Below are 12,114 nucleotides of genomic sequence, written 5' to 3' on the forward strand. Positions count from 1 at the left end.
TTTGATCACATAAAATACTGGCATGATTAGCTACCAACCAATCCATTCCTAATACGACATCGAATCCGGCTAGATTCATTGGAAAAAGATTAGCAATAAAATTATGGTTTAGAATTTCTAGCCTTGCTTCCTGCAGGATTTCGCTTATCTTGATAGAATCTCCATTTGTCGTCTCCACCAGACAGTCTTGTTGAAGTTTAGTTAATGGTTGATTGAGAAGTTTGTAGAAAAAAGTATTGATAAAACTTTGTTTTGCACCAGAGTCTAATAATACTTTAGCATAAACATTATTAACTAAAAACGTACCGGCAATCACATCCGAAATCATCTTGGCTTCTTCAGCTGTCAGAACAAATGCTCTGGCATTCTTCTTGGGTCCTTCGGTTGTCCTAGCTTTGCTGGTTGTCGCTAGAGCTAGTTTCGGAGAGTTCGGTTTGATATGACTGATGTGTGTAAAATGCAACATATAAAACACATCAATTAAGGCATAAAACTAACCCTTTTTAAGTACTAATGTTGGAAAAAGAGTGTTTTTGTCTTCCTTTTGTATTTTCAGGATGAAATGAGCTCAAAATCACAAAAGAAGCAAAAAGACCACTAATTCTACCATAAAAACAAGAAAAGGAACAAAAGTGGACTGCCCGGACCCTCAACGGCACCTCCCAAGGCAAAAAGAAGGAAACAGAGTCTGAACACGCCCCGTGTCCAGCGAACACGGGGGCGTGCCCAGGAAGCAGCAGAAAAGACAAACCAGTAGAAGCTTCCATTGCCCACCACGGGGCCGTGTCCAGCGAGCACGGGGGCGTGGTGAAAGTACAGCAGGCGCATTAATTGTAATTCGCAATTACAATTAATGAAGAGAGAGAGTGTCAGGCGGGCACGGGGCCGTGTCCAGCGGACACGGGGCCGTGTCCAGCCTTCTGTTCAGCCTATAAATAGAGGAGCTTGGCTTCATTCTCTCTCATCCCTTGGCACACCACCTCTCTCACACTTCATCCACCACCCACCACCACCATAACACCATCATCCACCACCATCATCCATTGTCCATCGTAGAGTGTGTGAGTCGTCTCGGGATCCAAGATTGATCGTTAGAGTTCTTGACAATCAAGGCCATGTTTGCCTAAGTCTCTTACATCACTTGGTGAAGACAAGTGTTTAGTATAATACTTTTTATTTTTAATCTTTTGCACTTTTTATTTGGTTTTGTATTAATGACTTTAATAACTAGTTACTTATGTTGAAGGTGATCTTTCCTTATCGTTTGTCCGTGGTGTCTTGGCGTTATTTTACTGTCTATATAAAATAAAAGATTTTCACCATTCATATCTCCACGGTCTATATGGAGGTATGTTGGCTACCTGGTCGGGGGTTAAGGGAACGGTTTGGTAAGGGTCTTGCCCTTGTTCAGCGTTTAGAGGTCCTGCTTGGGACCTGGGTCAAATTTAGTAGGATCTCCTTCAATACCCATAGGTATTGGATGGCGGGGATCCAAACTCTTTGACCCCCTCATAAGTTAACTACTATTAATACTATAACCCGGCTATTTAGGACTGTATCCCTGCTGACTCAGACTACTTAGCCGAGGGTAACGTCACCGCCAAAAGCGGGCCTACCATAATTTGCATTAATAACTTAATTCATTATCTTTCAATAATCCGACCCTTTAGGATTGTATCCTTGCTGACTCAAACTACTGGGTTGAGGGTAACGTCGCTTTCAAAAGAGGGGCCTACTACAATAACTAAGATAATCTCTTAAACAAGTGCAAAAGTGCGAAAATAATCAAAGGTTATACTAATACACGTGTCGGATCCAAGTGATTCATCTTGTCTATCTGTTTTTATTTTATTTTTATTTTCAGCATTTAGTTAGTTTTTTTTTATTTTTCTTAGTTTAAAACATTTTTCTCACTTTTTGATTTGATTAGACGTTGAGGATAAACCGGTATTAAAAGCTCTTGTGTCCTTGGACGACCTCGGTATCTTACCAACACTATACTACGTCCACGATGGGTGCACTTGCCCATATGTGTGTTTAGTGTTAGTAAATATCGTGTTTTATAAATTTAAAACTTGGCTAAAAGTGTAAAAAGGGCTTAAATATATATCTAAAAACATATATACACTAACACGCATCAAATTTTTGGCGCTGCTGCCGGGGACACAAGGATTTTAAGAAAGTTAGGAATCAACGGCCTAATCATATTTTTATTTTTCTTTAATTTTTTAGGATTATTTTTTAGATTTTTAGCTTCTGCAGAGCTCAACACGGGGCCGTGCTTGCTGAACACGCCCCGTGCTCAATCATTGGAACTGGCAATCCTGTTTTAAATCAGACAGTAGGCTGAACACGGGGCCGTGTCCACTCAACACGCCCCCGTGCCCAAGATTCAGTTGCTGAAAACAGAACCGTTAGATCCCGGCGGTTGGTAATTTCTGATACAAACATGAGTGATAGTGATTCTTTTTACTTTCGGCACTCTTATGGTTTGTGGTGTCGAATATGTGGAGGCGAACATGAGGAATTAAAATGTTTCTTCCTCACTTATAGGCCCCACTATATAGACCCACCGATTCCTTGTAACCTTAAGAGGGGCGAAAGTAAAAATAAGCATTATTTCTCCCTCGAATGCGCCCAGCCAGATATTCTAGGAGAAATGCTCCTTGACGAGCTATTTCAACTAGAAGAACTACTTCTCAATTGGTCAAAAGAACTTAGGAAGGATTTTTTAGATCCATCCCAAGATGATGACCATGAGGAAATGTTGGAACCGCATTCCGACAACCTCGTTGCTCCCGAAAATACCTTTTTACCTAGACAAGACGCGGACGATAGTCGTCCCTGTGCTGATTGTGCCGTGAAAGACTCCCCATCGACTTCGTTCGGTGCATACATAGACCTGAGCGATTCGGCATACACCTTCTTTAACGAGAGCCCGGGAAAGGGTTGGACTTGTCCACCTAGAATGAAAATAGGAATTACCCTCACCGACAACCTCTTGCGTTCTCGCCTTAGTATAGGACAATTAAGGTATCTTAGGCACTATGGGGTTGTTCCAACAAGTCAAGAGCCACCCGATATAGATTAACTCCTTAGTAAAGACAAAACTTCATAAGACAGCTTTCCGACACGGGGCCGTGCCCGGCCAACACGCCCCCGTGTCCACCAAAAGATTCCCTCTGATCAGAATGTCAGAATACGGACAAACTGTGTCAGAATTTTATCTGCACACGGGGCCGTGTCCAGCGGACACGGGGCCGTGTCCAGCAGGCTGTCGTTTTCTATAAATGCAGCCAAAAATCCTGCACATTTGGACCAACTTGGGGACAGAGATTTGAAGGAATCTTCTCTCAAACAATCCTAGGTAAGTCTAAAAGAAGTTTCCAACAACCCATCTTGTCCTTTCCTCTTCTAGACATTTCCTTCTTCTTCATCTTTCTTCAAGAACTACCATGAAAAGTTTGAATTTTCAATCTTTGTGGTAGGAAACAATGAGTTTTGATCATAGAATCTTGGTAAAAACATGTTATGTAACGTTGTTTAAAGTTATTTACTGACAAAAAGCTTGCATAAACTCAGAAAATAACTTAAAAACCCAAGATTCCTTGCCCCAAAATTCTGCAGAAAGATGAACACGGGGCCGTGCTCAATGAGCACGGGGCCGTGTCCAGAAACTGTTTCGTCATATAAACTGCTTTTGGTTTATTTTTCGTAGAATGGCGAGTGAAAACAGCGAAACATCATCCGTTCATTCCTCAAACAGCCGAAGGGGAAGGAGGCCTTCCGTTGAAGCTACACTTGTGCACTACGTGATAGCGCTAAGGGAAGCTCTCGACGAAATGACGTCAGTGGAGGAGGTCCTCATTGACCGTATTAACGATCTTACAATGGGACTTGAAAGCAGCTTCCAAGAAATTAACCTTTTGCACCAAAGGTTAAACATTTTGGTAGCACCCCCTATGGAACCGGTCCTTCCACAACAAGACTGGAACTTGGCGCTCGGTGTTAACAACCCTACCGGGTGGGGAGACTTTCCCGCAGAACCTCCTATGGAAAATCCACAAGAAGTTCCAGCGGAAGTTGAAACTCCTCAAACCAATGCAAACGAGCCTTCTTTTCTCCTCCCAAGGGAGGTAGAGGAGTGGCTTGCCGACATATGAGGAGAACCGTACCCGAAATGAGGAGCTCTACAAAGCCTTATCTAACCAAGACTAATATCTTCTTGGAAATTTTGCTAAATTAAAATAAAAACATAGGGCTAGAACTCCATAAGTCTAATATCTATGTAGTTTTTATCTTAGTGTAATGTGTCTCTATGATTTGCAATGTTATGATGGTTTTTATGATTGATGGTTGTTTTGAGAATAAAACACACTCATGGTGGTAATGGATGAAAAAGGGAACGAGAAAAAATGGAACCATGCATGAAGAACAGAGCAACCCGACAAAAACCTCCATCACAGAAGGCTCAACACGGGCCGTGCCCAACCAACACGGCCCCGTGCTGAGCCCCTGCAGAAAAATCACCCAGTTCAGGTAACTGGACACGGGCCGTGTTCAGCGGACACGCCCCCGTGTCCAGGCTTCTGTTTCAATTCTGAAATTTTTGTTACTGGCACTTGACCACGGGGCCGTGCCCGGTGAACACGGGGCCGTGTCCAGAGTGCCAGTAACATAAATATTTGCTTTTTAACACACTTTTATACATTTTAATCACCCAAAAATATTGTTTTTGGACACATTGAGGACAATGTGTAATTTAAGTGTGGGGGGGATGCTAAAACCTTGAAATTTTGCAAAATCCTAAACACAAGCCTTACACAAAACTCTATTGGAACCGCTAAACACCCCAAATTTTTTCAAAAACTTTTTCATTTTTTTTATTTACTTGTGTTAGTTTAAGTTGGGAAGAACAAGTCTAAAAAGGTTATATTTTTACAAGTTTACAACCGATAGCGTCGTGATAAAAAAAAGGAACCAACATAAGAAAATTATGAAACGGCATAACAAGTCTAGTTTAAAATTCGATTATATATGCTTGGTCACATTAAAAACCCATTCCCACAAAAGTGAGTTTTGAGCCTTTATTGAGCATAAAAATACACATATTTAGATTAAATGCTCATTTTTCGTTTCTTGTGTGAATAGCCGCTCGGTCCTTACAAATCTAGAACTTGCCACGACGATACATTCCCGGTCCTTACCAACTTAAACCCAAGTAAGTAAATGATGGAGGCATTAGGACTAACTATTTTTCTTTCAAAACCATTATTTTTCATTTTTTTTTACCTACCCAAAATCCCCCTAGAAAACCCCTTTGAGCCTAAACCTTTCATTTCATTACCCCCGAAACATTTTTTTTTTACCCACCAAAAACCTTTTTCATTTTTTTTCACCCTTTATTTTAGTAACAAGCTCGGTTTTTCGTCAACTTACCCTTTCATGTGACATCAAAAAAAAAAATAAAAAAAAAATGATGATGAAGTCAAAAAACAAACAAAAGCTATAAAAAGCTTGTTTGGAGAAATACTTCAAAAATAATAAGTCACTAAAAACAAGGTATTTTACGAAAACCGACGCTTGCTACGATTTTCGCCTTTTTACTAACCACTAACCAACCACCCACCTTTAAACCCAAGCCTTCACCCAAAAAGTCATCTTGATATTTACAAAGGTAAAAAGTTAAAAAGGAGGAGGATTGATTGCTTGGCAAGCCTATGGAAATACGTAAGTTCCGTGCCGCTCTCGAGTGATTCACTAAAATATACACCTTCGGCCGAGTGTTGAGTGATCTCCCGTGAGGTATGTGAACTTGTATATAAATGGAATTTTAATAAGGCATGTTATGCCCAACTAAGTAGTTTATCTTATGAAAAGTTCAAAATAAATCATAACGAATAGGATTGTAAATAAATAAAAATAAAGCCTATAAAAACCTTGGATTCCCGACACTCTAGGACAAGCTAAAAAACTTCTCTTCTACCTATTCCATTTGGGAGTGTAAGCCACATTTAAAGAGTTTTGCTTGAGGACAAGCAAAAGTTCAAGTGTGGGGGTATTTGATGTGTGTAAAATGCAACATATAAAACACATCAATTAAGGCATAAAACTAACCCTTTTTAAGTACTAATGTTGGAAAAAGAGTGTTTTTGTCTTCCTTTTGTATTTTCAGGATGAAATGAGCTCAAAATCACAAAAGAAGCAAAAAGACCACTAATTCTACCATAAAAACAAGAAAAGGAACAAAAGTGGACTGCCCGGACCCTCAACGGCACCTCCCAAGGCAAAAAGAAGGAAACAGAGTCTGAACACGCCCCGTGTCCAGCGAACACGGGGGCGTGCCCAGGAAGCAGCAGAAAAGACAAACCAGTAGAAGCTTCCATTGCCCACCACGGGGCCGTGTCCAGCGAGCACGGGGGCGTGGTGAAAGTACAGCAGGCGCATTAATTGTAATTCGCAATTACAATTAATGAAGAGAGAGAGTGTCAGGCGGGCACGGGGCCGTGTCCAGCGGACACGGGGCCGTGTCCAGCCTTCTGTTCAGCCTATAAATAGAGGAGCTTGGCTTCATTCTCTCTCATCCCTTGGCACACCACCTCTCTCACACTTCATCCACCACCCACCACCACCATAACACCATCATCCACCACCATCATCCATTGTCCATCGTAGAGTGTGTGAGTCGTCTCGGGATCCAAGATTGATCGTTAGAGTTCTTGACAATCAAGGCCATGTTTGCCTAAGTCTCTTACATCACTTGGTGAAGACAAGTGTTTAGTATAATACTTTTTATTTTTAATCTTTTGCACTTTTTATTTGGTTTTGTATTAATGACTTTAATAACTAGTTACTTATGTTGAAGGTGATCTTTCCTTATCGTTTGTCCGTGGTGTCTTGGCGTTATTTTACTGTCTATATAAAATAAAAGATTTTCACCATTCATATCTCCACGGTCTATATGGAGGTATGTTGGCTACCTGGTCGGGGGTTAAGGGAACGGTTTGGTAAGGGTCTTGCCCTTGTTCAGCGTTTAGAGGTCCTGCTTGGGACCTGGGTCAAATTTAGTAGGATCTCCTTCAATACCCATAGGTATTGGATGGCGGGGATCCAAACTCTTTGACCCCCTCATAAGTTAACTACTATTAATACTATAACCCGGCTATTTAGGACTGTATCCCTGCTGACTCAGACTATAAACATTTATTAGGTATTAATATCACAGAAATAAAATTAACACAAACAACCACTCAAACAGATTGAACCAAAAACGTCGAGCGTTGCGACTTACTCTTCTTCATATATCTTATATGCATCTACTACAAATTACAACTGAATTTTAAACACTAGTAATTATGCATCGATATATATATATATATATATATATAGGTGATATATACTAATTTATATATATTTTAGTTGATATATATATTTTTTTTCAAAGTACAAAATACACACACACACACACACACACATATATATATATATATATATATTAGGTGTTGGCTTGTCTAGAACTGCATTTCACGCTCGTCATACTTCCAGACGAGTTTCTCTCCTATCTGACGGATCCGATTTCCCTCTTCAACTAACTCTTCACCATATTGGAGAAGTTCTTCCACATTCTCTTAGTTCATGGGTGGTAGTGGGGCTGGCACCGGGTCAGGATAACGTGGTATGGGTTCTCCGTAAGGATATGGGTTGTCTAATATATCCTGAATTAACCTGTTGTCGTACCATCACGGGTCTAAAGGGCTCAGTGTTGTATACTGCTCTATAGGGTTTGGTCTGGGAATTCTAGGGATCTCATTGTGGTCAAATGCTGGGATTGGGAATTGGTTCTCCTGATTCTGTTCTAGTTCCATGGGTTGGTTAGGAAATAAGGGTAGAAGTTGTGGTTCTGCTACTTGGTTAAGATTAATTCCTCCATCTAAATTTTAAATTTCTACATTTACAACTATGTGAAAATCTGCTAGTTGCCTATCTAATTCCTCTTCCCATAAGGGTCTAGCTTCCAGGTTTTGGGTATTTCTTTCTTTATTTGCTATCCTGCATTGTTGGAGTTTTTTTTTTCATTCTTTTCCTCCTTTCATGAGCTCCTCTAGTAAACCAGCCTCTCTTTTTAAGGGGAAATGGTTCCTCGGATTTTGCTTTGAAAACAAAGACATCCTCAGAATCAGCAGTATATCCTGGGTTTGACTAGGAAGTTCCTTCATTCTTTGGAGAATGAGGTAATTGACGGTAGGCGTCAGAGGTACCTTGATCACTCATACTGTAAACTAGAAATTGTCAAATAACACAAAATAATAACATGCATACTTACACGGAATAACACATAAGTTATTTCCTAACACAATTGGTTAAAATTTAGGTATTTAGAGAACACCTAAATGGCTTAAACCAGTGGCTTTGGCTCTGATACCACCTACAGCTACGCTACGATCTTTCTTCTCAGGCAGAACCGTTGTTGCCTGATGGGAACTTCGATGCTAGCGGGAGGTCGAATCCCTAATTACCCAGGGGAAAGGGCTAAAGCCAATCATTCCGAAGGAGTCTTGCTTCCATTCCCAAGTAGCCGCGAGACGTTCAGCTGGTGGTATCGGTGTTTGTTAATTTGGCAGCGGAATTAAAACATCAGGATCGTAGTTAGGAAATAAATTTCAGAGTTTCAAAACACCAAACTTTTATAATAAACAAATGAGATAAAACCCATGTTCCATTGATAATACATTTATAGGGATAATCCCTAGTTGCTGAAAACATAAACTTTTATTTAGGTAACTTTTATAGCCACTTCTTTAAGCCTTCAGTGCTCCATAGTTGGCTTCTTATAGCTTCACGTTAAGTTACCTGAAATGCGTTTTAAAAAGATTTTATCAGCAAGAAATACTGGCGAGTGTATCCCAGTTTAATAAAAAAAAGTCTTTATGACTTTATAGTATTGAGGGGGATTACAATGTTTATATCTACCAATATACTCATTCAGTACTTGTCACTCGACCGGATCTGTGACTATGGTCATATCACACATTGGCTAACCCGTTGTTCAATGGTGGCGCTTATCAAGTAATGTATACAAAACCCCATAATACCGACAACAATTGTAGAATACAAAGACTCAATCACTGTAAGTATACTTGAAAATATTTAAGATTTTGTAACACAGTTTGATAGAAAAAAGAGAATGACTCACTTTGTAGACTTAGGTAATTCTATAGCTTCCTGTTGCTTTTCCTGATTATTTTCTATTAAAAACAGACAATGCACACGTGTTAGTAAGATAACCCAAGTCACTTAGCCATACAACACGAGACAGAACTCCAACGAACTTAGTCAGGCAAAGCCTCGATATGCGTTACAGAGTCCTAGATCAATCGGGTAGGGTAACAAATTAGTGATCGGGGGTTAAAATACTTACAACGAGACAGAGCTTCGTGTTTTAGGGGTATAATACCGAGCTACTTTTAGCTATAATAGGGGCTGAGAGAGCAAGAAGATTTAACGAGTTGAGCATGAGGCTGAAGGCCTTCTTTTATACTTGAGATCGAAACTCGCTCGCGCCCCGCGAGCCACTTTCTATTTCGCACCTCACGAGGTAAACCCTAGCTATGGCTAAGGTGGCAGATCACAACCGTAGGTTTCCCATACCCAGGGACACGTGACGCAAGGAGGTTCCGGCAATCATCGGGTTGTCGCGCCCCGCGACTCGCACGACCAAGGGGTCGCGGCCCGCAAGTGACCTAAAATTCTGATTTTATTTGTTTTTTTAATAAAAACCAAGGTTATACGGGTATGGTTCTCGTAAACGGGGTGGACTTAGGGCGTTTTTTGAGGGTTGTTATAATAAATAATAATAATAATAATACCTTAATAGATATTTTCAAGACAATCACGACAACTTCTGGCCGACATCCTTAAATATTCATCCCATGCATAACTCGTTGTGCCGTACGCAAGCTGCCGAATTGCGGCAGTACACTTTTGTATTCAAGAGAAACCAATTTTGCGACTAGCACTTTCTCTTTGTGTGAAAAAAGGGAATTTAGCCGCAAGATCATTAGAAATTCTTAAGAAAAGACGACGGCTCATACGAAACCGACGCCTAAACTGTGCATCGTCGTACAACGGATTTTCACAAAAATAATCGCGCATTAAATGTTCATGAGCACCTAACCGATCTCGTTCAAGAGGCATTTGTCTGGTATACGTTGTAGACGATTGGGCTTATTCTCGCAAATAATTAATCGAATCATGTGTCACTGCGGTAAGCATATCGTCGACAACACCATCATATGAAGAGCTGGACGAATCGGATGAAGAGTGGGATGACAATTTTAAAAATGATTGGAGTGAATGTGTGTGTTTTTGTGATTGGTGTGTGTTTGAGTTTGTGATTGGTTTGTGAATATATTTGTGTATATATATATATATATATATAGGGGAAGGTTCATTTGAGAAGAAAAAGAAGAAAGGGCATATTAGTAAAATACTATTTCATTTATAACTCATATGATTAATTTTTCTCTTTTTAATTAATTAGTCAACTAATCATTAATTATCCTACATGTAATCTACAAAACCTACACATATCAAAATTTTCTTACATATGCCCTACACATTATAGAATTTTATCATACACGGTCGAAATTTATCCTACACACCTCGAAATATATCCTACACAACTCGTAATTTATCCTACACAACTACTAATTTATTCTACACTTTAAATTAGGTTGTTTTTTTTAATTTGGAAAAAGTATATATTTTGAAAAGGAGTTACAAATTTAATTTAGTTAGTTATTAAAGGGGAAGAACACAAATTAGTGATTTATGTAAGTTTACCAATATACCCTTATATTAAAATTAAATGCAAATATTAAATAAAGTAAAATGAAACATTCTTATTGGTTGAAACTTCTTCTTTTTTCTTCTTACAAAAAAATTCTTCTCATTTGAACCCTCCACTATATATATATATATATATATATAGAGAGAGAGAGAGTGTGTGTGTGTGTGTGAGGTTCATTGGGGAACACTAAAAAAGTAGGGAACAGTGGGGAACCGACTCAAACGAACTCCGATTGGACTCATTCCAGCGGCGTTGGAACCGGCTCGTCGAACCCTAACTAGGATCTCTTAACCCTAAACCATAAATCATAACCCCTAAACCATAAATATATTAGGGTTTGGCTTTTAGGGTTTAGCTTTAGGTTTAGCCTTTAGGGTTTAGCTTTTAGGGTTTATAGTTTAGATTTTACGGTTTAGCTTAGGTTTTAGCCTTATTTTTTAGCTTTAGGTTTTAGAGTTTAGGAGTTAGGATTTAGGGTTTAGGGTTAAGAGATCCTAGTTAGGGTTCGACGAGCCGGTTCCAACGCCGCTGGAATGAGTTCAATCGGAGTTCGTATGAGTCGGTTCCCCTCTGTTCCCCACTTTTTTAGTGTTACGCAATGAACTTTCCCCTATATATATATATATATATATATTAGATATTTAAAAGTTTTTTTTTAATATATGACCATTGCCAAACGGTCACATTTTGACCAAAATCCTCGATCAACATGTTAAATGCTTGTTACTGCGCTGGCGAAACAAGGATAGCGCCCCCTCTTTGACGGACAGGGGTGGCTATGGGGCGCCATAGGACGCTAACAACGCTGATGTAACCAGGGACGGCATACCACACCCCCTGAACTTAATATTTTTTCCTAAGGCTATAAAATTCAGATTTATTTTTCTAAATAACAAGTTATAGATTTTATAGAATAAATAATTTTGTAGGATAAACCTTTTTATTGTGAGTTAGAACACTTATCATTTGGAACTAATACTATTACTATTACAAGGACACATATACAAAATACAAATAAAAAAGGGCAATAAAAGAACATGGGACTACAAAATTAGTCATGTGCACAAAACTAATCCAAATTTTCATTTACATTTACAACATATACAAATCCAATTGGAGGCAATAGTTGTTTTTACCTATCGGGTGAAATAGACGGTGGAGGTAATAGTGTCAGGCAGCTGTTTGGCACTATCCTATTGGCCCAACAAAATTACGATTTTATCCCGCTTTAACATCACGATTTTACCATCAGTGTAAAATTATTT

Source organism: Helianthus annuus, chromosome 7 (genome assembly GCF_002127325.2).
Source record: "Helianthus annuus cultivar XRQ/B chromosome 7, HanXRQr2.0-SUNRISE, whole genome shotgun sequence".
NCBI lineage: Eukaryota > Viridiplantae > Streptophyta > Magnoliopsida > Asterales > Asteraceae > Helianthus > Helianthus annuus.